Here is a 22,400-nt window from a genome sequence, read left to right as displayed (position 1 = left end):
GAGCAGGATGGTTCTTAGTCTCCAAGTGTTTGAGTTTCTTCCAAATTATTCCTGTGGTTCAGTTTCAATTTCAAAGCGTTGTGGTCTGAGAATATGCAGGGAATAATTTCAGTCTTTTGGTATCAGTTGAGACCATTTTGTGACCCAGAACATGGTATATTCTTGAGAATGTTCCATGGGCATTAGAATAGAATGAGTGTTCTTTGGTTCTGGGGTGTAGTGTTCTATATATATCTATGAGGTCCAACTCATCAAGTATGGCATTCAAAGCCTTTGCTTGAATGGGTGTTCTGTCTATTTCTGATGGTGGAGTGTTGAGGTCCCCTACTATTAACATATTTTTATCTATATGTCTCTTTATTCTGGTTAAGATTTGGCTTGTGTATCTTGCTGCTCACATGTTGAGGGCATATATATTTATAATTTTCATATCCACTTGTTGGATACTTCCTTTAAGAATAATATAGTGCCCTTCTGTGTCTCTAACTATAGACTTTAGTTTAACATCCAAACTGTCTGATATGAGAATTGCTACTCCAGCTTTCTTTTGAGGTCCATTGGTGTGAAAGATGGTATTCCATCCCTTTACTTTCAGTATGAATATCTTTAGGTTCAAAATGAGTCTCTTGTAGACAGCAAATGCATGGGTCATGTCTTTTTATCCAATCTGCAACCCTGTGGCAGCATTTAGGCCATTTACATTGAGAATGATTGTTGAGATATATGATTTTAATGAAGCCAAGTTGCCTGTAAAGTCTTTGTTTCTATAGATTGTGACTTTCTGTTCTGTATCACACTTGGGGCATTTTACCTTTATAAACCCCCCCTTAATATCTCCTGTAGGGCTGGTTTCATGGTTACGATATTGGTCAATGACTGGCGATTCTGGAAGGTCTTTATTTCTCCATCAATTCTGAATGACAGCCTTGTTGGATAAAGGATCCTTGGCTGCATGGTTTTCTCTGAAAGAGCTTTAAAAATGCCCCCCCAACCCTTTCTCTCATTCCAGGTCTGTGTAGACAGGTCTGACGTAATTCTGACACCTTTGCCTTGGTACATGAGAAATTTCTTTGCCTTGCCTGCTTTCAGTACTGTAACCTTGGATCTAATATTTGCGAATTGCACTATGATGTGCTGTGGCGTAGGTTTGTCGTGGTTGAGCTTGGGAGGGGTCCTCTCTGCCTCTTGGACATGAATGCTTGTTTCCTTTGTTAGACTAGGGAAGTTTTCAGCTACAATTTGTTCAAATATCTCTTCTAGACCTCTGTCTTTCTCCACCCTCTCAGGGATGCCGATGATTCTGACATTGGAACGTTTCATTGAGTCAGTAATCTCCCTCAACCTACTTTCTTGAGATTGGATTTTTTTGAGCCTAGTTTCTGTCTTAGCTTTCTCTTCTACTAACCCATCCTCCATTTCGCTGATACGTTCTTCAGCCTCATTCATCCTGGCCATCAGAGCGTCTAGTTTTCACTGCATTTTGCACGTAGAATTTTTAATTTCTGCCAATTTTGCTCTCACTTCTGCCCTTAGAGATTCTATATTCTCATTAACATTTTCGTTAATACTTTTTTCAAGTCTACACATCTTCTTGATCACTGTTACTCTGAACTCCATTTCTGATAATTTGGTTAGATCCATATCCATTAGTTCTGTGGCAGAGGCCACAGACTCATTGTCTTTTCTTTGCTGGGGGGGATTTCTCCTTCTCGTCCTTCTGATGAAGAGAGGTTGTGGGGTTGTCCAGAGCCCAAATTATTGACCAGGACCCAGGCAGTGCACACTTGTTTTACAGGGACTTTAGGGATGTGGGCTTCTTGATTTTTCAGTCTGACTTCTGGGGGAGGGGCCTGCCGCACCCATACTCAGGCAACCCTGTTTGCGTAGGTTCTCTTTGTCCCCTGGGAGTGGGGATGGGGATGGGCACGCTGTGAGCTGGTATTTCCAGGCTTTTGTTCTCTGGCAGCTTTCCCTGGCGATTTGCTGTGCCTCTTCTGAGAGTCAGAGCAGCCGTTGCCAAATCTCAGCCTCTTTCTCAGAACATAGGGATCATGGACTGTTCTCCACTGATGTTCTGGCCACTTTAACTCTGTGTCTGTTGGTGCTCCTCAACCCTGCAGCGTCCTGGGATGTGCACCCCACACCTGGCCTCCCAGCCCTCACTTCCAGGGCCAGCGTGTCTCTGTCCTTTGTGTTTCTAACACTGCCATTCGCCAGCTGCCAGCTGCCCCAGCACACTCTGGAGCTCCTGGTCTCAGTCTGGCTCCAGTGAGCGCACCGGAGTTCCATTTCAGTCTGGTTGCACATGTTCCCCAGCTCATGGTCTCAGTCTGCTCTCTCACAGGTGCCGGTCCGAGAGTCCACCCGCTCCCCTGTGCAGGTGGCTACTGCTTCCTGGTGCCCGAACGTGGCGGCTCCCTCCCCCTTCTGTTTATCTTCTGATATCTCTGCGAGGATTTATGTTTCCCTGCTTCGTACCTCAATACTCAGCACTGGAGATGTTCATTTGTAGAGATCCAGATGTATTTTCCTGCATCTCATGCTGATTCCATGGATGTTCAGGATGATCTGGTACCTATTCAACTCGACTCAGGGGACCGGCTGAAAAAGGGGTCCCCTACTCCTCCACCATCTTAACTCTTCCCTCATTTCTCAATTTCTTCTTGAGCACATGAAAAGCTTAATAATACAATAGTAAGAGAACTATAATGTTCACAGAGGTCTACCTTCCTTTTTTCTGTTGTTTTAAGGTTTATTTATTTATTTGAGGGGGCAGGGGCAGAGGGAGGGTATCTTAAAACAGGGGCTTGATCTTACAACCCATGAGATCATGATCTGAGCTGAAACCAAGAGTCAGAAAATCAACCAACTGAGCCACCCAGGCACCCCAACCTGAACTTTTTCAATCTCTCTGTGTAGGTTGGTGATGATACTGAAGCAAGGGTAAGACTCTCTAAGCCAGTCTATAGATTTATTACATCTTTTGAAGAATTTTTAGTCTCAAACTGAAAGAAAATGGATCTGTCAGTAGGAAGATATTTTCTGAGATGCATTTTTTAAAGATTTATTTATTTTAGAGAGTGAGAGAAAGAAAGAGAGCATGGGGCAGGGGAAAGGCAGAGGGAGAGGGAGAGAGTCTTAAGCAGACTCTATGCTCAGCACAGAGCCAGTTGCAGGGTTCAATCTCATGTGCCTGAAATCACAACCTGAGCCAAAACCAAGAGTTGGATGCTTAATCGACTGCACCACCCAGGCCCCCCCCCGGGATGCATTTTTACAAAGTTGAAAATCGCTTTGATTAAAACATAGTCAAGCCATATGCAAAAATCTAAACAGTCATAGTTTCATAGTGATATTTATAAATTCTCTCTTACTACCTTATGATAGAGAGGTAATACTTGCTCTAATATTATGTTAGTCTGCACCAAACCTGCCGCTCTGACAAGTTTATGATAAATTCTAACCAATCCATGCTCCCTCATCTTAATTATCTATACATGTCTTCTATAGGTGATGGTTCTTTGATTCCTATAACCACTGTCAACTCATTTATTCTCTATTTTTAATGAACATCACAGACTTTATTGATACTGAGAAGATGCTGACATTTTCTACTTAAAACCAAGTTATATAATTAGACTCATTCTTTTTCATAAGAAAACTGGCACTATGATGGGAAAATAGGTAAGTAGGATCAGCAGTCACAATGGGATTTTAAGCTGAAAGATGAAATAAACTATGGCTTTGCAGAATTTCCCATTTTCAATTAATCAGAGATATATCTGCATTTGTTTTATTTATAAGGTGGGAGAATATTTTCAATATCCAATCTGAAATTTCATCCAGAGAGCTGAGATTCAAGCTGAGTCCTTTTTGCCTCTTTATCACTTCCAGTAATAAAGATTTCTTTTTTTTTAAGATTTTATTTATTTATTTGACAGAGGTAGAGACAGCCAGCGAGAGAAGGAACACAAGCAGGGGGAGTGGGAGAGGAAGAAGCAGGCTCATAGCGGAGGAGCCTGACATGGGGCTCGATCCCATAATGCCGGGATCATGCCCTGAGCCAAAGGCAGACGCTTAACCGCTATGCCCCCCAGTAATAACGATTTCTGCAACCAGAATTTACCTGGCAATTTGGTTGATGATGTAGGAGCCACAACAGAAAACACTTTGACTTTTCCTGAGTGGTCTTGTTCCTGACTTCTTAAGAGGACCAAAAATCTAAGGCTATCAGAAAATTAAGGTATGACTCAAAGATGCTTACAGGATGCATGTACAGCATTGCTAGGTTACTTGGGCTTTAGTGTCCACTTTTATTTTAATTTAGGATGTCTAAAGAGGAGAGGGAGAGGAGATACAAACATTTATTCACCTATTTTAACTTAAATTTAATTTAAACCTACTTTAAAGAACCAAGACTCAAAAATACCTGTGTCTAATTTTTCAAATTCATTAATACACTAATTTTCAAATATGTATAAATGTGGGAAATGGGATTTTATTAAAAACACATATATGCAAGACTGGTCATTGATAAAAAAATAATTTCTAAATTATTAGAAATAAAATTTTGAGAGATAAACAAAATAGAGTATATCTTTTCTAATGATGAGACTGTATGATACTGCTTTGTCCATTTTACTATACCCTAGCCAGTGACAAGCTGGGTAATGAAACAATATAATATCTGGTCCCTTTATTTTCAACACCAACCCACTGAACTGCACATCTATCCCCTCCACTTTGACTTAAGTTATGTCACATTGTTCTCTGAACAAACAAGTCATTTTCAACCCTATCAAAATCCAATCCAAGCATCATCTAACTGCCCTTTCTCTTCTTCTTTCCCCAACAGGAGTACTTTCTATATATAAACCCCCATAAATTTGCATGGGTCTTTCCATTCCTATTCTAGGTAGTGGAATTTCATTTTTGACCCAACCCGGGGCTCTGTGTTACATGAAAGAAGCCTACAGGATCTTGACTTTATGTGAGAAAAACAAGGGCAAAGAATACAAGAACATTAACCTCTAAAGTATGACTTTCATGTGGCTGACATGATAATAACAGATAGTTATTGCCTAATTCAATATTTAAAACAGTCCTTGTAGCATTGTTATCATTTTGCAAATGAATAAACTGAAGTTTCAACTAAATTTTATTCTACTCCAAATCCCATACAATATGTTTCATCCAAAATACCACTTGACTGATCAAATTGAAAACATACTCTGTAGGTTGTGAAAAGTAACAAGTTGGGTAGAGTTGCTAACATCTTTCCAAACAAAGAAAAAAGTTCAAAATGAGAAATTGTCATTTAATACAGGAAATAGAATAATGTTCAACATTTTTAAGTCATCCACACTTTTATTGAATAGTAAACTAGAAAGGTATGTAAAACTCTTTGGCTGGAATCAGAGAAAAACCTGTTCAGGGCTGAAGGGAGGTCCTTAGTTTCTTACTACAAAAATCTCCTAAAGGCTATACAAATTCAAGGGTCAGTTTCTGGAAAAACTCCAAATTGAAAACCCCATTAGGTAGGAGAAATGGCCAGGATAGAAGGATGTGGGATGTGGGCAGCCAGTCTGCAGCAGGGATAGCTGGGCTGGAGGCTGCAGCTCAGGTCCAGGACCTATAGATAGGAGCAGGCTGGGAAGAAGTATAGAGGCAGAGGTTAATGCATTCATCCAAAGCCCTTGCTTTCCAGTTGGTCTCTAGATGCTGATGCTTTCTTCAGACAAGGCAATACAGAGAACATGACTCTACAGGTGGCTACTGGCTTGATCATTTTGAGGACCTTGACCAGTTAATGTAATCAGTTTGCTAAATTTTCACTGTGTTGAAAAATCCAACTGGTGGTTTGGTTATCATTTATATTTACCCTGAGTCCAAATGAAAAATGCATGATAATAGATGAAGAGTGAGTGACTAGGTTCAAGCAACAGAGATGAATCTTATCATCCTAGCAATTCATAAATTGAATGTAAGTGAATAAGTTTGAGATTTAGTAGACAAGAACTTACAGTTCTATAATAAGACACAGGAAAAAGAAAAACAAAAGATATGATCATTTTATATTCTTATTTTGTACATATTGCATTTAGTTTTGAGTTTCACATGTTGAGAAATTGGGGAGGCTGAAGAGAAGAGTAACACAGAAGAACTAGATCTAGGACTATAGGCTGAGGAAACTTAGTCTGTAATTTAGTCCTATTAATACTATGTTGTGTTCTTTTAAAAGGCTCAAAGCATTTAATTAGGAACACCTGTAACATTGACAAAAAGGGAAATACAAATATTTTTTAAAAGTTGCAAAAAAAGGTCAAAAACATCATCTGTATATGGTATTCTATTTAATACATTTAATCTGTGAGATTTTCCCTTTTAAAAAATGATGAAATTGGAGCACCTGGATGGCTTAGTTGGTTCAGCATCTGACTCTTGATTTCGGCTTAGGTCCTGATCCCAGGGTAGTGAGATCAAGCCCCTAGATTCTCTCTCTCCCTCTCCCTCTGTCCCTCCCCCCCACTCATTCTCTCCCTCTCTCTCTCCCTCTCTCTCTATCTCACCCAAAAAATGAAGAAATGAACTCCCAGAGAAGGTAAATGATTTATCCCAAGTTACACACCTAAAAAAGTATAAAGGGATTCAAATCCTGAATCCCTAATTCTAATATTTAGAGATTTGAAAGTACTTCAGTTTTACTGGAGCATAATGTAGGTACAAATGCAGAGGCAAGGGTGAAGTGACTGGCAGGAAATGAGGCTGGAAAAATCAGTAAGAACCAGACTACAAGAGTTTTATATATGGAATTTTGATTGCATCTAAATTAAAGGTCACTAAAGAGTTTTAAGATGGGAGGGGAATGTTTAGATTCATGTGAGAAAGGTAATTTTGGAAGTCTATGAAAGATGTAAGAATGTGTAGAGTTGTGACTAGCAAAGTAGGAGTCAAGTACAGTAAAAAGTTATGAGGATTTGAACTAAGGCAGTGTTGGTAGGAAAAGAAAAGATTAGGTATTGTACTGAAAAGTTATTTTATTTATTAAATTTATTTTTTTTGTCAGAGAGAGAGAGAGAGAGCATGCACAAGCAGGGGGAGTGGCAGGCAAAGGGAGAGAAGCAGGCCCCCCACTGAGCAAGGAGCCTGATGCGGGACTCGATCCCAGGATCCTGGAATCATTACCCAAGCCAAAGGCAGTCACCCAACCAACTGAGCCACCCAGGCATCCTGAAAAGTTATTTTAGGAAGTAGAATTAATAGACTATGATGACTGCTTAGATGTTAGTGGTGAAAGAAAGGGAGAAATCCATGAAGATTTATAGCTTTTAACTTGAATTGCCATTAAGGTACTTGCATAATACATAGAGATTAATAAAAGAAGAGGAAGGTGAGTTTGTATTGGGACATACTGAGTTGACATTCAAACATGTTTTGTTTAACTTGTCATTAGAAATTCAGGTGAGGTTTTCTAATAAATGGTTGGATATACAGGTTCACAACTTGAGAGAGATGCAAACTTGTTATATACATGTATATTTTTAAAATTATTGTACCATTTTAATATACAAATCAAAATACATATGGATGCATGTGCACACATAGCAAGGTTCTAAAACATTCACCAACATTTTACAGTGGTACTGAAGGGTAGGAGCACTGATGATTGTTTTTGTTTCATTTTGTTTTTTGCCTGTTGTTTCTTCATTTTCTACATTGAGCAGTATTGCTTTTATAACCAAAGAAGAAACCATGAATTTTTCTTCTGTATTTTAAAAAATAAATATTTATGCATTAAAAATATATATTATGGAGCATCACCCGTTTTCTTTTTTTTTTAGTTTTTATTTTAATTCAAGTTAGTTAACATATGGTGTATATTAGCCCAAGTATCCATGATGAATGGATAAAGAAGATGTGGGATATATATATATATATATTACCCTGAGAATCCAAATAAAATATGAATAATAATAAATGAAGAGCGAGTGACTAGGTTCAAGTAACAGAGCTTAATCTAATCATCCTAGCAATTCATAAATTGAATATAAGTGAATGAGTATAATATATATATTATACATTTATTTTATATTATTATAATACACATATATTATCATACACATATAATATTATGATGCAGAATATTATAATTATAATATATATTATACATAATAATGTAATATACAATATAATATATATATTATACATTTATTTATATTCAGCCATAAAGAAGAATGAAATCTTGCCATTTGCATTTGCAATGACATGGATGGAGCTAGAGAGCCTAATGCGAAGTGAAATAAGTCAGAAAAAGACAAATACCATAAAATTTTATTCTATGTGGAATTTAAGAAATGAAACAAATGAGCAAAGGGAAAAAAAGAGAGAGAGAGAAGGCTCTTAATTATTATAGAGAACAAACTGTTATATAAATTTAAAGTCAATGATTTTTAGATATCAGTTAAAATTGTAGGAGAAAATTACATCACTCAAGGAGAGCATGCAAAGTGAAGAGGACTGATAACAAGATCCTTCAGGACACTAAAGTTTAAATGACAGCTAGAGAAATGAGAGAACACTGACCTAGCATCTTCTATATGATGAAATCTGCCAGGTGCCTTACATATACTATGAGTGAAGTAGAGAGGGAAGAAAGCTTGAGCAGAAACCCTAGAAGACAGAGAAGGAGGTAGCTGTCAACAAAGTCAAAAATCAAAGTTCAATTTTAAAAAATATCCAGTAGATTTGGCAGTGAAGAGATTATTGGTGGTGATTTTAGTGTGGCATTGTGGGAGTAAGTGAGAATGATAGGGGTTAGGAATTGAAGAGTAAGCAGTTGTTGGAGACACATTTCTTTTTCAGGAAGCTTGGCAATAATAAGGGAGTGCCTAGAGGAGAAAATAACAAGGTCCAATATAGCAGTCTTCATAAGAAATATGCAAATATAAACACAGAAATTCCTCTTTTGTTGTTCTGTGTAAGGACACACATATAAGACATCACTGTTATTCTCTTAGGCCCCTCTGAACTTTAACTATTGACTTTAATAATTTGATCAGCTTCTAGCCAATGGCCATAAGTCAACATATTATCTTCAGCTCAGACTTTCTTGATGGTCCCTACTTATTCCTATTTACTTTTTGCTTGAGTAAATTGGCCTCTGTTTCCTATAATTTTTCTGATTGAGTCCAGCTCATATCATTATTCATAAAACTGGAAACCAAGAATTGATTGCATTTTGAGCAGTCCAATCAATTCAATATTTCCACTTCTGTTCTGTGAGGCATTTCACAATGACCTGTCATTGGTAAATAACACCATCTGACCCAGTTAAGGCTAAACCTATATTATAAAACAAGGTATTGGTTAGAATAATTGTTTTATTAGTTGGGTTTAGAAGTGTGATTTATGCTACAATATCATTTAAATTTAAAGCATCTCATTTTCTCCCATCTTCATTTCTTTCTGTCTTCCCTCCTGTTTCTCCCCCATTCTTAACAACTACTAGCAATTTGATAACAAATTTTGTGCATTTCTCAAGTTGTCTTTTTGTTCTCTGCTTTTTAATTCCCTTTCCTACTGTGCTAGAGTGACTAAAGAAAATGGAAAGCAAATGTATTTGCACTCATTATTTTCATTTGTCGTTATCAAAAATACCATTATGTGGAAACGTAGTTTTTTTCCCTCAAAATCATAATATGGTGACAGATTCTAGATATAAATGATCTCCTAAAAGCTTCAATTCCTACCCCCATCACCGCTCCATAATGCTGTTGTCTGTGTATCTGTGAGGCTAAGGATAAGGTTTTGCAAAATAATAATTAATGTGTGTTTTTTACATTTGACAAACAATGGTATTTATACTTATTAAAGCTTTGCTTTCAACCTTAGTCTTTATAATAATAATATTTTTCTGCTGCATACTCTTTCAAAAAAATACGGAAATTTGGTAATTAGCATTCAGACTGCTAATGAATATGTGAAAACATTGAAGTTATAAACAGATCTAATGGTAATTACTGATTTTTTACAATCTAATTTATATTCGTTAGCTTCCTAGAAGTAAACAAATTTACTAGAGCTGCCAATTAAAATTGGAATGCTAAAAATTTGAAGGGATGGTAAAAGGAAAGCAATCTGTTGGTCAGTTGACATATTATATTGTCCATCATAAAGAACAGTTATTTTTAGTCATTGTCTGTAACAGTTTAACATGAAATTCATTTCTAATAATCTCAATAGCTGTTACCAACGTACTATAAATTCTTCCAAAATGAATTCATTGTCAATCTACTTTGTTTAAACTACATGTTGTTTATACTATTTAAACAAAGTGTAAGTTTCACAAAATTAAATTGATGGCAGGATGTTGCCATTATGAAAATGTTGGGCCAAAGTTTGGTGTGCACAAATTTCTGTCTTGAAAACTTACGTAATTCTCTCACTGGTGGTCCAAATCCAAATCAGATCATGTAACAGTTATTTTGTATTTTCTGTTTAGTTTCAAACTACCCACATTATTTCATCAGCCAACAGAATGAAAGTAAAAAACTATATATGTTTATAAAATAAACAAGATGGTGGATGGTGTTTCAAAACCCACATGTATAAATCTTTAGGACCACATGACCAGAAATTGCTTAGCCATATTACTATTCCTCATTTTAATACAACTATAAAATTCCTTAACAAGTCCCCCCTCACTATTTGCCTTAACTCTCTAGTGCCAGTGGATAGCTGGAGGAATTTTGCTTAGAGAAAAACAAGAGACCCATCACGTAAAGGGTGAGAAAGGAAATACTTTCTTCTCTCAGAGCAAGATTTTTAGTTTTTTGTACTTGGCTCTAATCAAGAACGAAATACATACTCACAAGCAAGCTTTTAACCAAAAGTTAGATTTTCTGCAAAGTCTGTATTCTACCTGAATCACAGAAACTTTAAACAGTCTACAGACACAAGCTTCAGAGATCTGGATGAAGTTGCAAGGTTATTAAAAAATGCTATGGGCTTTAGTTCAAAAGCTGATGCTATCATTTGGAAGTATAATTTTCAAAGAAGAAAAAAAGATGACTAAAGAAAATAAACAATTTTACTTCTCCTCACTAAACATACTAACAAGTGTTGGGTGTATTTAAGATCATGCCAGGAATCTGTGACATGGCAAAAATGTGCTTTAAGTGGCATGTAATTAGATGACTACCAAAACAATGAAGGACAGTTAGAACAGTATAACTCTAACCAGTGTCTTAGGTTGACATGTTTGGACATCAGTTGTGAGAGAATGGCCAACCACTTTCCTTCCATGTGAGCTGCATTTTCAACATTAGCATTAGTGTTTGATTAAAGCTTGAAGAAAAGTCACTGAGCTATTCTGCTTTTGCTCTTTAGCTTAAGGGCCAGAAATCAGAAAGTTCTGATGAGGCCGTGGACCTTGAAAAGAATTCCCATCAATTTCTACTTATCTCCAAGTTGTTCAGTCAGGTGTAGTTTTGTATTTTATTCTCCAGCTATGATTGTTTCCTCAAGATGAAGGTCAAGACTTTTGTGCCTCCTGTAGGTCTACCTAGTCTTTCCAACATTCCTGCAATGTTTATCTCAAGCATGATATTTTGGGTACTTTAAGATGTGAGTCTGTTCAACATTTTTCATAGAGAAGAAAGTGCATTGCTACCTCTTTTAAATAAATCACAGGGCCTTGTGTGGCTCAATCTATAAATGGAGCTGCATTTATTTTTTTATTTTTTTGTTTTTTCATGAAATATTTTTATTATATTATGTTATTCACCATACAGTACATCCCTGGTTTTTGTTCTAAAGTTCGATGATTCATTAGTTGCGTATAACACCCAGTGCACCATGCAATATGTGCCCTCCATACTACCCATCACCAGCCTATCCCATTCCCCCACCCCTCTCTCCTCTGAAGCCCTCAGTTTGATTCTCAGAGTCCATAGTCTCTCATGCTTCATTCCCCCTTCTGATTACTCANTTGAGAATTCATTCTTTCTGATAGCTGAGTAATATTCCATTGTATATATGGACCACAGTTTCTTAATCCAGTCATCTGTTGAAGGGCATCTTGGCTCCTTCCATGATTTAGCTATTGTGGACAATGCTGCTATGAACACTGGGGTGCATATGGCCCTTCTCTTCACTATGTATGTATCTTTGGGGCAAACACCCAGTAGTGCAATGGCTGGATCATAGGGTAGCTCAATTTTTAACTTTTTAAGGGACCTAAATGGAGCTGCATTTAAAAGAATTATAAATTCTAGAAGGTTCAGGCCAGTGCAGAAGATTTATACAGCACTCTACACAGAAAGCTCAACAGAAATTTGATACATACATATTCTTCCATTCTCAAAGTTCCTTGACATAACAATTGCTAAAAAATCTTTCTTGCTTTCTCTCATAAACTAAATTCTTTCATTGAAATAATGCTCTCTGTGTTCACTTACTCCTTTCTTACCCTGTGGCACATTGTCTAGTCTTCTGAGCAGGAGCTGTCTCTTGTAGATCTCGTCCCATTCACAGGCCACTCCATAAGGGCTTGCAATCTAATAGCTTCATTCCTTCCCTTTGGCAAGTGTGGTTCTTCCCTTAATCTAACTACTCTTTTGCAAGAAGTTGTTATGAAACATCTCATTACATTTGAAACCTCCAACAGTACCTAACACATCCCTAAGATCATTTTAGGTGTTTAAAAAATCATTTTCTGGTTGAAAAATGTGCAGATTTTTACTAGTTTCTCAAAAAGGAACTACTTCTTCCAACTCCTCATTTTTCTTATGACATATTAGCAAAAAAGAGATAGCAATGCACTTTCTTCTCTATGAAAAATGTTGAACAGACTCACATCTTAAAGTACTCAAAATATAATGCATGAGATAAACATTGTAGGAATGTTGGAAAGACTAGGTAGACCTACAGAAGTATTGTTCTGCATATCAAAATGGCAATGGCACCATGCACATTAACCTGTGTGGCAGATTCTCTTTCTGATATCCCTGTATTAAGAGAACATTCACAAATAAATGAATGCAGAATTTACACCCACACACACACCATTTCTATGAAGAAGAAAATAACTTTATGTCAAATTTTGACCTTCCACATTGATAGAAAGGACCAGTGACTTAAAGAAACCAGAAATCATTCTTATAAAACTTAAGGCAATATGATATTTTTGTTGCATATTTACCTTTATTCACATCTGTCATATTTTAATGATGAGGAGTTTTATTCCTTGAACACACTATAAATAAGAGTGGCAAAAGGCAGACTAGAAACAGTTGCAGTGCATGCTTAGAAAAAAAATTGCAAGACCATGCTGAGTGGATCCAACAAATTCATGTTGTCTAATATCAGCTATTTCTTCTCTGAAAGTGAGTAATTCTTTTGTTCCTTTTTACTGATTTCCTACTGTGCTTCTGACAGTGATTTTTCCAGGTATGCTAAGGTTCTGGTACAAATTCTAGTATGTGGGTTTTTCCCCTACATAAAGCAAATCTCTAACACCAGCTGGGTGTCCTGCAATTTAACTAAATTCTGACACTATCTACCTAGAGTTAGCATCAGAGCCACAGGTTAGGTGTTCAGTCCTTTAAGACTGCCCCCCTCAACCCCACTTCAGATGCCAATTGCAAGCCAGGTTGTCACCTGTGCTTCTGATCAACTGGCTATAAATCAGAAATTCTCACCACACCCTCCTTGGATTCAATTAAATTGCTAGTTTGACTAATAAAACTCAGAGAAACATTTTACTTACCAGATTATTACCAGTTTGTTATAGAAAGGATATAAGTCAGGTGCAGCCAGATGGAAGGTATTCATGGGACAAGACATGGGAAAAGCACATGGAGCTTCTATGCCCTGCCTCAGCACACCATTCCCCCTGAATCTCCATGTGTTTACCAATCCAGAAGCTCTCTGAAACCTGTTTTTTTTGGGGGGGGTTTTACTAATTTATTACATTAGGCATAATTAATTAAATTATTGGCCATTGACAATTGATCCATCCTCTAGGCTTCCTCCCCTCTCTGGAGGTGAGGAGTATGGGACTGAAAGTTCCAACCCTCTAATTAAATGGTTGGTGTTCCTGGCAACCAGCCCCAACCTTACAAGCATTCCAAAAGTCTCATCATTAATATAACAAGAGACATCTTTATCATTGTTATCATAGAAATTCCAAGGGTTTTAGGAGCTCTGTGCCTGAAATGGTACAAAGAACAAGTATATATTTCTTATTATAAATCAACACCACAGAGTCCCTTTCCACATTCCCAGACTCACTGCTCTTGTTCTGTCTTCAAAAATACCCCAGGGTGCCTGGGTGGCTCAGTCAGTTAAACATCTGCCTTCAGCTCAGGTCTGGGATCTCAGATTGCATCTGGCTCCCTGCTCAGCAGAATCTGCTTCTCCCTCTCCCTCTGCCTCTTACACCTCGCTTTTGCTCGTGCTCTCTCTCGATCTCTCTCTCTCAAATAATAAAATTTTTAAACAAAACACCCCTTATATAAATCATGAATGAAAGAGGAGAGATCACGACCAACACTGAAGAAATACAAACAATTATAAGATAATATTATGAGAAATTATATGCCAAAAAATTGGACAATCCAGAAGAAATGGATAAACTCCTAGAAGCATATAAACCATGACCACTGAACCAGGAAGAAATAGAAAATCTGAACTAACACAGAGACAACAAGGAAATTGAAGCAGTAATCAAAAATCTCCCAACAAACAAGAGCCCAGGGCCAGATGGCTTCCCAGGAGAACCCCACAAAATATTTTAAAAAGAATTAATGCCTATTCTTCTGAAGCTGTTCCAAAAAAATAGAAATGGAAAGAAAACTTTCAAACTCATTCTATAAGGCCAACATTACCTTGATCCCAAAACCAGACAAAGACCCCACCAAAAAGGAGAATTACAGACCAACATCCCTGATGAACATGGATGCAAAAATTCTCACCAAAATACTAACCAAAAAGATCCAACAGTACATTAAAAGGATTATTCACCATGACCAAGGGGGATTTATTCCTGGGCTGCAAGCATGGTTCAACATTTGAAAATCTATCAGTGTGATACACAACATTAATAAAAGACAGGACAAGAACCATTTGATATTCTCAATAGCTGCAGATAAAGCATTTGACAAAGTACAGCATTCTTTCTTGATTAAAACTCTTCTCAGTGCAGAGATAGAGGGAACATACTTCAATATCATAAAAACCAAACATGAAAAGCTCTCAGAGACGATCATTCTCAATGGGGGAAAAAGGGAGAGCTTTTCCCCTAAGGTCAGGAACATGGCAGGGATGTCCACTATCACCTCTGCTGTTCAACATCATACAGAAAGTCCTAGCCTCAGCAATCAGACAACAAAAAAGAAATAACGCATCCAAATTGGCAAAGAATAAGTCAAACTCTCACTCTTTGCAGATGATATGATACTTTATGTGGAAAACCCAAAATTGCTTGAACTCATACAGGAATTCAGTAGAGTGGCAGGATATAAAACCAATGCACAGAAATCAGTTGCATTTCTATACACCAACAATGCGACAGAAGAAAGAGAAATTAAGGAGTCAATTCCATTTACAGTTGCACCCAAAACCACAAAATACCTAGGAATAAATCTAACCAAAGAGGCAAAGTATCTGTAAGTCAGAAAACTAGAGAATACCCATGAAAAAAATTGAAGACACAACAAAATGGGAAAACATTCCATGTTCATGGACTGGAAGAAGTAATATTGTTAAAATGTCTATGTTACGGAGAACAAACTACACATTCAATGCAATGCCTATCAATATACCATCGACTTTTTTCACAGAACTGAAACATATAATCCTAAAATTCATATGGAACCAGAAAAGACCCTGAATAGCCAAAGGAATGTTGAAAAAGAAAACCAAAGCTGATGGCATCCCAATTCCAGAGTTCAAGCTCTATTATGAAGTTGTAATCATCAAGACAGTATGGTACCGGCACAAAAACAAACACACAGATCAAGGGAACAGAATAGAGAACTCAGAAATGGACCCTCAACTCTATGGCAAACTAACCTTTGACAAAGCAGGAAAGAATATCCAATGGAAAAAAGACAGTCTCTTCAATAAATGGTGTTGGGAATATTGGACAGCCACATACAGAAGAATGAAACTGCAATGTTAATAAATTTCTCAATAATAACAAAAAAAAGAAGAATGAAACTGGACCATTTCCTTACACCATACTCAAAAATAGACTCATACTCAACAATAGACTCATCAAAGATATAAATGTGATACAGGAATCCATCAAAATCCTAGAGGAGAACACAGGCAGCAGCCTCTTTGACCTTGGTTGCAGCAACTCCTTGCTAGACATGTCTTCAAAGGAAAAAATGAACTGTTGGGACTTCATCAAGATAAAAAGCTTTTGCACAAGAAACAGTCAATAAAACCAAAAGACAACTGACAGAATAGGAGAAGATATTTGCTAATGTCTTATCAGTTAAAAGGCTAGTATCCAAAATCTATAAAGAACTTATCAAACTCAACACCCAAAGAACAAATAATTCAATCAAGAAATGCACAGAAGACATGAACAGACATTTCTGCAAAGAAGACACACAAATGGCCAACAGACACATGAAAAAATGCTCAACATCACTTGGCATCAGGAAAATACAAATCAAAACCATGATAAGATACCACCTCACACCAGTCAGAATGGCTAAAATTAACAAGTAGGGAAAGGACAGATGTTGGTGAAGATGTGGAGAAAGGGGACCCTCCTACACTGTTGGTGGGAATGCAAGCTGGTGCAGTCACTTTGGAAAACAGTATGGAGATTCATCAAATAGTTGAAAATAGAGCTACCTTAAAACCCAGCAATTACACTAGTAGGTATTTACCCCAAAGATACATATGCAGTGATCCCAACTGGCACCTGCACCCTAATGTTTATAGCAGTAACATCCATAATAGTGAAACTATGGAAAGAGCCCAGATGTCCATCGACAGATGAATCAATAAAGATGTGGTGTGTGTGTGTCTCTATATATATAGAGAGAGAGAGAATGGAATACTACTCGGCTTTCAAAAAAAAAAGAGAAATAAAGAAATCTTGCCATTTGCAAGGATGTTGATGGAACTAGAGGGTATTATGCTAAGTGAAATAAGTCAATCAGAGAAAGAAAATTATCATATGATCTCACTCATATGTGAAATGTAAGAAACAAAGCAGAGGATCATAGGGTAAGAGAGGGAAAAATAAAACAAGATGAAATCAGAGAGAGGCACAAACCATAAAAGACTCTTAATCATAGGAAACAAACTGAGGGTTTTTGGAGTGGAAGGGGTGGGGGGAGGGAGTAACTGGGTGATGGACCTTAAGGAGGGCATTTGATATAATGAACACTGTGTATCATATAAGTCTGATGCACCAATGACTTCTACCTCTGAAATTAATAATACATTATATGTTAATTGAGTTTAAATTTAAAAAAAAATTAAACACACTACAATGAGATATCACCTCATGCCGGTTAGATTGATAAAATCAAAAACAGGAAATAACAGGTGTTAGTGAAGGTGTGGAGTAAAAGGAATCCTCATGCACTGTTGGTGGGAATGCAAACTGGTGCAGCCATTGTGGAAAACACTATGGAGTTTCCCCAAAAAATTAAAAATAGAACTATTTTATTGAGGATTTGCACTATTGGGTACTTAGCCCCAAATAATACAAAACCACTAATTCAAAGGGATACATGCACCTTTATGTTTATTGCAGCATTATTTACAATAGGCACATTATCGAAGCAGCCCAAGTGTCCATTGATGGTTGAATGGATAAAGAAGACGTGGTTTATATATACAGTGGAGTATTATTTTGTCATATAAAAAGAATGAAATCTTGCCATTTGCAACAAATTGGATAGAGCTAGAGAGTATAATGCTAAGCAAAATAAGTCATAGAAAGACAAATACCATATGATAACACTTATAATTTAAGAAACAAAACAAATAAGCAAAGGGAAAAAAAAGAGAGACAAACCAAGAAACAGACTCTTACCTATAGAGAACCAACTGATGGTTACCAGAGGGGAGGTGTGTAGGGGGATGGGGTATATATAGGGTGGGGATTAAAGAGTACACCTATCATGATGAAAATGAAATAAAATATTTAAAAATAAGCTTATTTGGGTCTCTTGGGTGGCTCAGTCAGTTAAGCGTCTGCCTTCAGCTCAGGTCATGATCCCAGAGTCCTGGGATTGAGTCCCATGTCTGGCTCCTTGCTCCACAGGGAGCCTGCTTCTCCCTCACCCTCTGCTTGCCACTCCCCCTGGTTGTGCTCTCTCTCTTTCCGTCAAATAAATAAATAAAATCTAAAAAAAATCCATTAATTTAAAACAATTGATACGTATTTAAAGAATTTTTAGTGTAATTTTTAAAAAAATGTTTAGAGGTAAGGTCACATATCTCGAATAATATCTGACATGCAAGGGAATTCATTAAGATGTATATTTTGCTTTCCGAAAACAGGAAAGTCAGGTTTCAAAAGCCCCCATGAACCCACATATTTTGGCTGTTGAATTAAACTCTAAATAGTGATTCTAGCAAGGGTCAATGGAGAAGAACACTCTTCTCATGCTATCTCACTTTAGAAATATGAAGAAATCACCAGGCTTTCTAGACCAATGATGTTCTCTTTCATCTGGGCAAACTGATACACATAGATCTCCACAGATTGTCTGCCTAGGGAGTGTGAATGCAGATATAGCTAATGAACTTACTGAAGACATTCTGACCAAAATGCAACTTGTGGGGAGAACTGTTATATGACCTACTACTGTAGTCAATAAAATAAACAAACAAATAATAAAGCAACCAACATCAACTCAGGAGAGAGTAAACTCAGTCTGATAAGAAGCAAGTCATTCCCTGATTCAGAGTATATAATCCTTGCCTGCATCCAGATAAAGCCTCCAACAATCAAGAAGGCATACTTTGATAAATACTGTATGGGAGCTATCAACTTCTAACAAAATAGCTAATAGAAATTAAAAACAGAGGGCTGCACAATTAGAGATAGGGTGTCTCAAATTACACTAAAAATTCAGACTCCTTTAAATTATAATTCTAGTGACTATCAATGACAAGTTTTTAGTAACAAACTATAGAAATGATCCCTGAAAGTATAGTCTTATAAATGACAAATTTTTAAAGCAACTATAGGTAATAGGCAAAGGACACATGGAAAGGATCAGTAGGGAAGGAAACAAAGACTTTGTAATATTCTTACCATCAACACACATTTCAAGAAGAAACCATATCAGCAGTACCATCTTTTAACATGAAGGACAATGAGATACCTAACAGCCATTACCCATTTTTAAAATCCATTCCAATCTCAATGAAACCTACTTGGGAAGAATTTGGAAAGTAAAACTTCCCAAACCCTATTATAATGAGACAAATACCATTATTAACCGATTGGCCACTTGGGACTTACAATCACCTCTTATAGAGAGTAAACGGCCCTAGAACCACAAACATTGATATCAGTGAAATTTTGATTTCAAAATATGGGGAAACTCAGCAGCTACTTTCAAATTTTGTTTCCCTTGCTGTAACTAAACAGAAGAAATATATTTTGTAGAATATCAAAAGTCCATACTAAAGATAATGTAGTTAGTAGTTGCCAAATTTTAATTTAAAAAATAAAGGTTTTTAAAAATTTTATTTTAATTCAAGTTAGTTAACATACAGTGTTATATTAATTTCAGGAATACAATGTAGTGACTCAACAATTCCATACATCACCAGCGCTCATCATGACAAGTGTACTGTTTAGTCCCCATCACTCATTTAACCCATCTCCATTTCTTGCACTGCTATTAGGAAAGCAAACTGGTGCCTCCACTCTGGAAAACAGTATGGAGTTTCCTCAAAAAATTATTATAATTAAAATAATATAGTATAACATAATTTAATATAATATAACCCTATAATCCAGCAATTGTTCTACAAGGTATTGGCCCAAAATACAAAAGTGCTAATTAAAAGGGATACAAGCACCCCAATGTTTACAGCAGCATTATCTGCAATAGCCAACTATGGAAACATCCTAAGTAATCATCAACTAATGAATGGATAAAGAAGATATGGAATAAAAATGAAGGTGTTTTTAACAAAANAGATGGAAAAATATTCCATGCTCATGGATTGGAAGAATTAACATAGTTAAAATGTCCATGCTACCCAGAGCAATCTACACTTTCAATGCTATCCCGATCAAAATACCAAGGACATTTTCCAAAGAACTGGAACAAATAGTCCTTAAATTTCTATAGAAACAGAAAAGGCCCCGAATCTCCAAGGAACTGTTGAAAAGGAAAAGCAAAGCTGGGGGCATCACAATCCCGGATTTTGAGCTATACTACAAAGATATGATCCCCAAGGNATTTGTATGGAACCAGAAAAGGCCCCGAATCTCCAAGGAACTGTTGAAAAGGAAAAACAAAGCTGGGGGCATCACAATGCCGGATTTCGAGCTGTACTACAAAGCTGTGATCACAAAGACAGCATGGTACTGGCACAAAAACAGACACATCGACCAATGGAACAGAATAGAGAACCCAGAAATGGACCCTCGGCTCTTTGGGCAACTAATCTTTGATAAAGCAGGAAAAAACATCCAGTGGAAAAAAGACAGTCTCTTCAAGAAATGGTGCTGGGAAAATTGGACAGCTACATGCAGAAGAATGAAACTTGACCACTCTCTCACACTATACACAAAGATAAATNAAAAGAATGAAACTTGACCACTCTCTCACACCATACACAAAAATAAACTCCAAATGGATGAAAGACCTCAATGTGAGACAGGAATCCATCAAAATCCTAGAGGAGAACATAGGCAGCAACCTATATGACATTGGCCAGAGAAACATTTTTCATGACACATCTTCAAGGCAAGAGAAACAAAAGATAAAATGAACTTGTGGGACTTCATCAAGATAAAAAGCTACTGCACAGCCAAATAAACAGTCAAAAAAACTAAGAGGCAGCCCACGGAATGGGAGAGTATATTTGCAAATGATACTACAGATAAAAGACTGGTATCCAATATCAACAAAGAACTTCTCAAATTCAATACACAAGAAACAAACAAATCATAAAATGGGCAGAAGATATGAACAGACACTTTTCCAATGATGACTTACAAATGGTAACAGACACATGAAAAAATGTTCAAAATCATTAGCCATCAGGGAAATTCAAATCAAAACCACACTGAGATACCACCTTACGCCAGTTAGAATGGCAAAGATAGACAAGGCAAGAAACAACAATTGTTGGAGAGGATGTGGAGAAAGGGGATCCCTCCTACATTGTTGGTGGGAATGCAAGTTGGTACAGCCACTCTGGAAAACAGTGTGGAGGTCCCTTAAAAAGTTAAAAATTGAACTACCCTATGACCCAGCCATTGCACTACTGGGTGTTTACCCCAAAGATACAGACGTAGTAAAGAGAAGGGCCATATGCACCCCAATGTTCATAGCAGCATTGTCCACAATAGCTAAATCATGGAAGGAACCGAGATGCCCTTCAACAGATGACTGGATTAAGAAAGTGTGGTTCATATATACAATGGAATCNTCATAAAATGGGCAGAAGATATGAACAGACACTTTTCCAATGAAGACATACAAATGGCTAACAGACACATGAAAAAATGTTCAAAATCATTAGCCATCAGGGAAATTCAAATCAAAACCACACTGAGATACCACCTTACGCCAGTTAGAATGGCAAAGATAGACAAGGCAAGAAACAACAATTGTTGGAGAGGATGTGGAGAAAGGGGATCCCTCCTACATTGTTGGTGGGAATGCAAGTTGGTACAGCCACTCTGGAAAACAGTGTGGAGGTCCCTTAAAAAGTTAAAAATTGAACTACCCTATGACCCAGCCATTGCACTACTGGGTGTTTACCCCAAAGATACAGACGTAGTAAAGAGAAGGGCCATATGCACCCCAATGTTCATAGCTGCATTGTCCACAATAGCCAAATCATGGAAGGAGCCGAGATGCCCTTCAACAGATGACTGGATTAAGAAGCTGTGGTCCATATATACAATGGAATATTACTCAGCTATCAGAAAGAACGAATTCTCAACATTTGCTGCAACATGGATGGCACTGGAGGAGATAATGCTAAGTGAAAGAAGTCAAGCAGAGAAAGAATTATCATATGATTTGTCTCATCTATGGAACACAAGAACTAGGAAGATCGGTAGGGGAAGAAAGGGATAAAGAAAGGGCGGGTAATCAGAAGGAGGAATGAAGCATGAGAGACTATGGACTCTGAGAAACAAACTGAGGGATTCAGAGGGGAGGGGG

General features: G+C 37.1%; 2 pseudogenes; both read right to left on the bottom strand.

Annotated features, from left to right (window-relative positions):
* The window catches only part of LOC100483802, a 172,420-nt pseudogene that overhangs the window by 112,720 nt on the left and 37,300 nt on the right, over positions 1 to 22,400 (bottom strand).
* On the bottom strand, positions 19,112 to 19,200 carry LOC117797583 (annotated as a pseudogene).

Source organism: Ailuropoda melanoleuca, chromosome X (assembly GCF_002007445.2).
Source record: "Ailuropoda melanoleuca isolate Jingjing chromosome X, ASM200744v2, whole genome shotgun sequence".
Classification (NCBI taxonomy): domain Eukaryota; kingdom Metazoa; phylum Chordata; class Mammalia; order Carnivora; family Ursidae; genus Ailuropoda; species Ailuropoda melanoleuca.
This window is presented reverse-complemented; position numbering and strand designations above follow the sequence as displayed.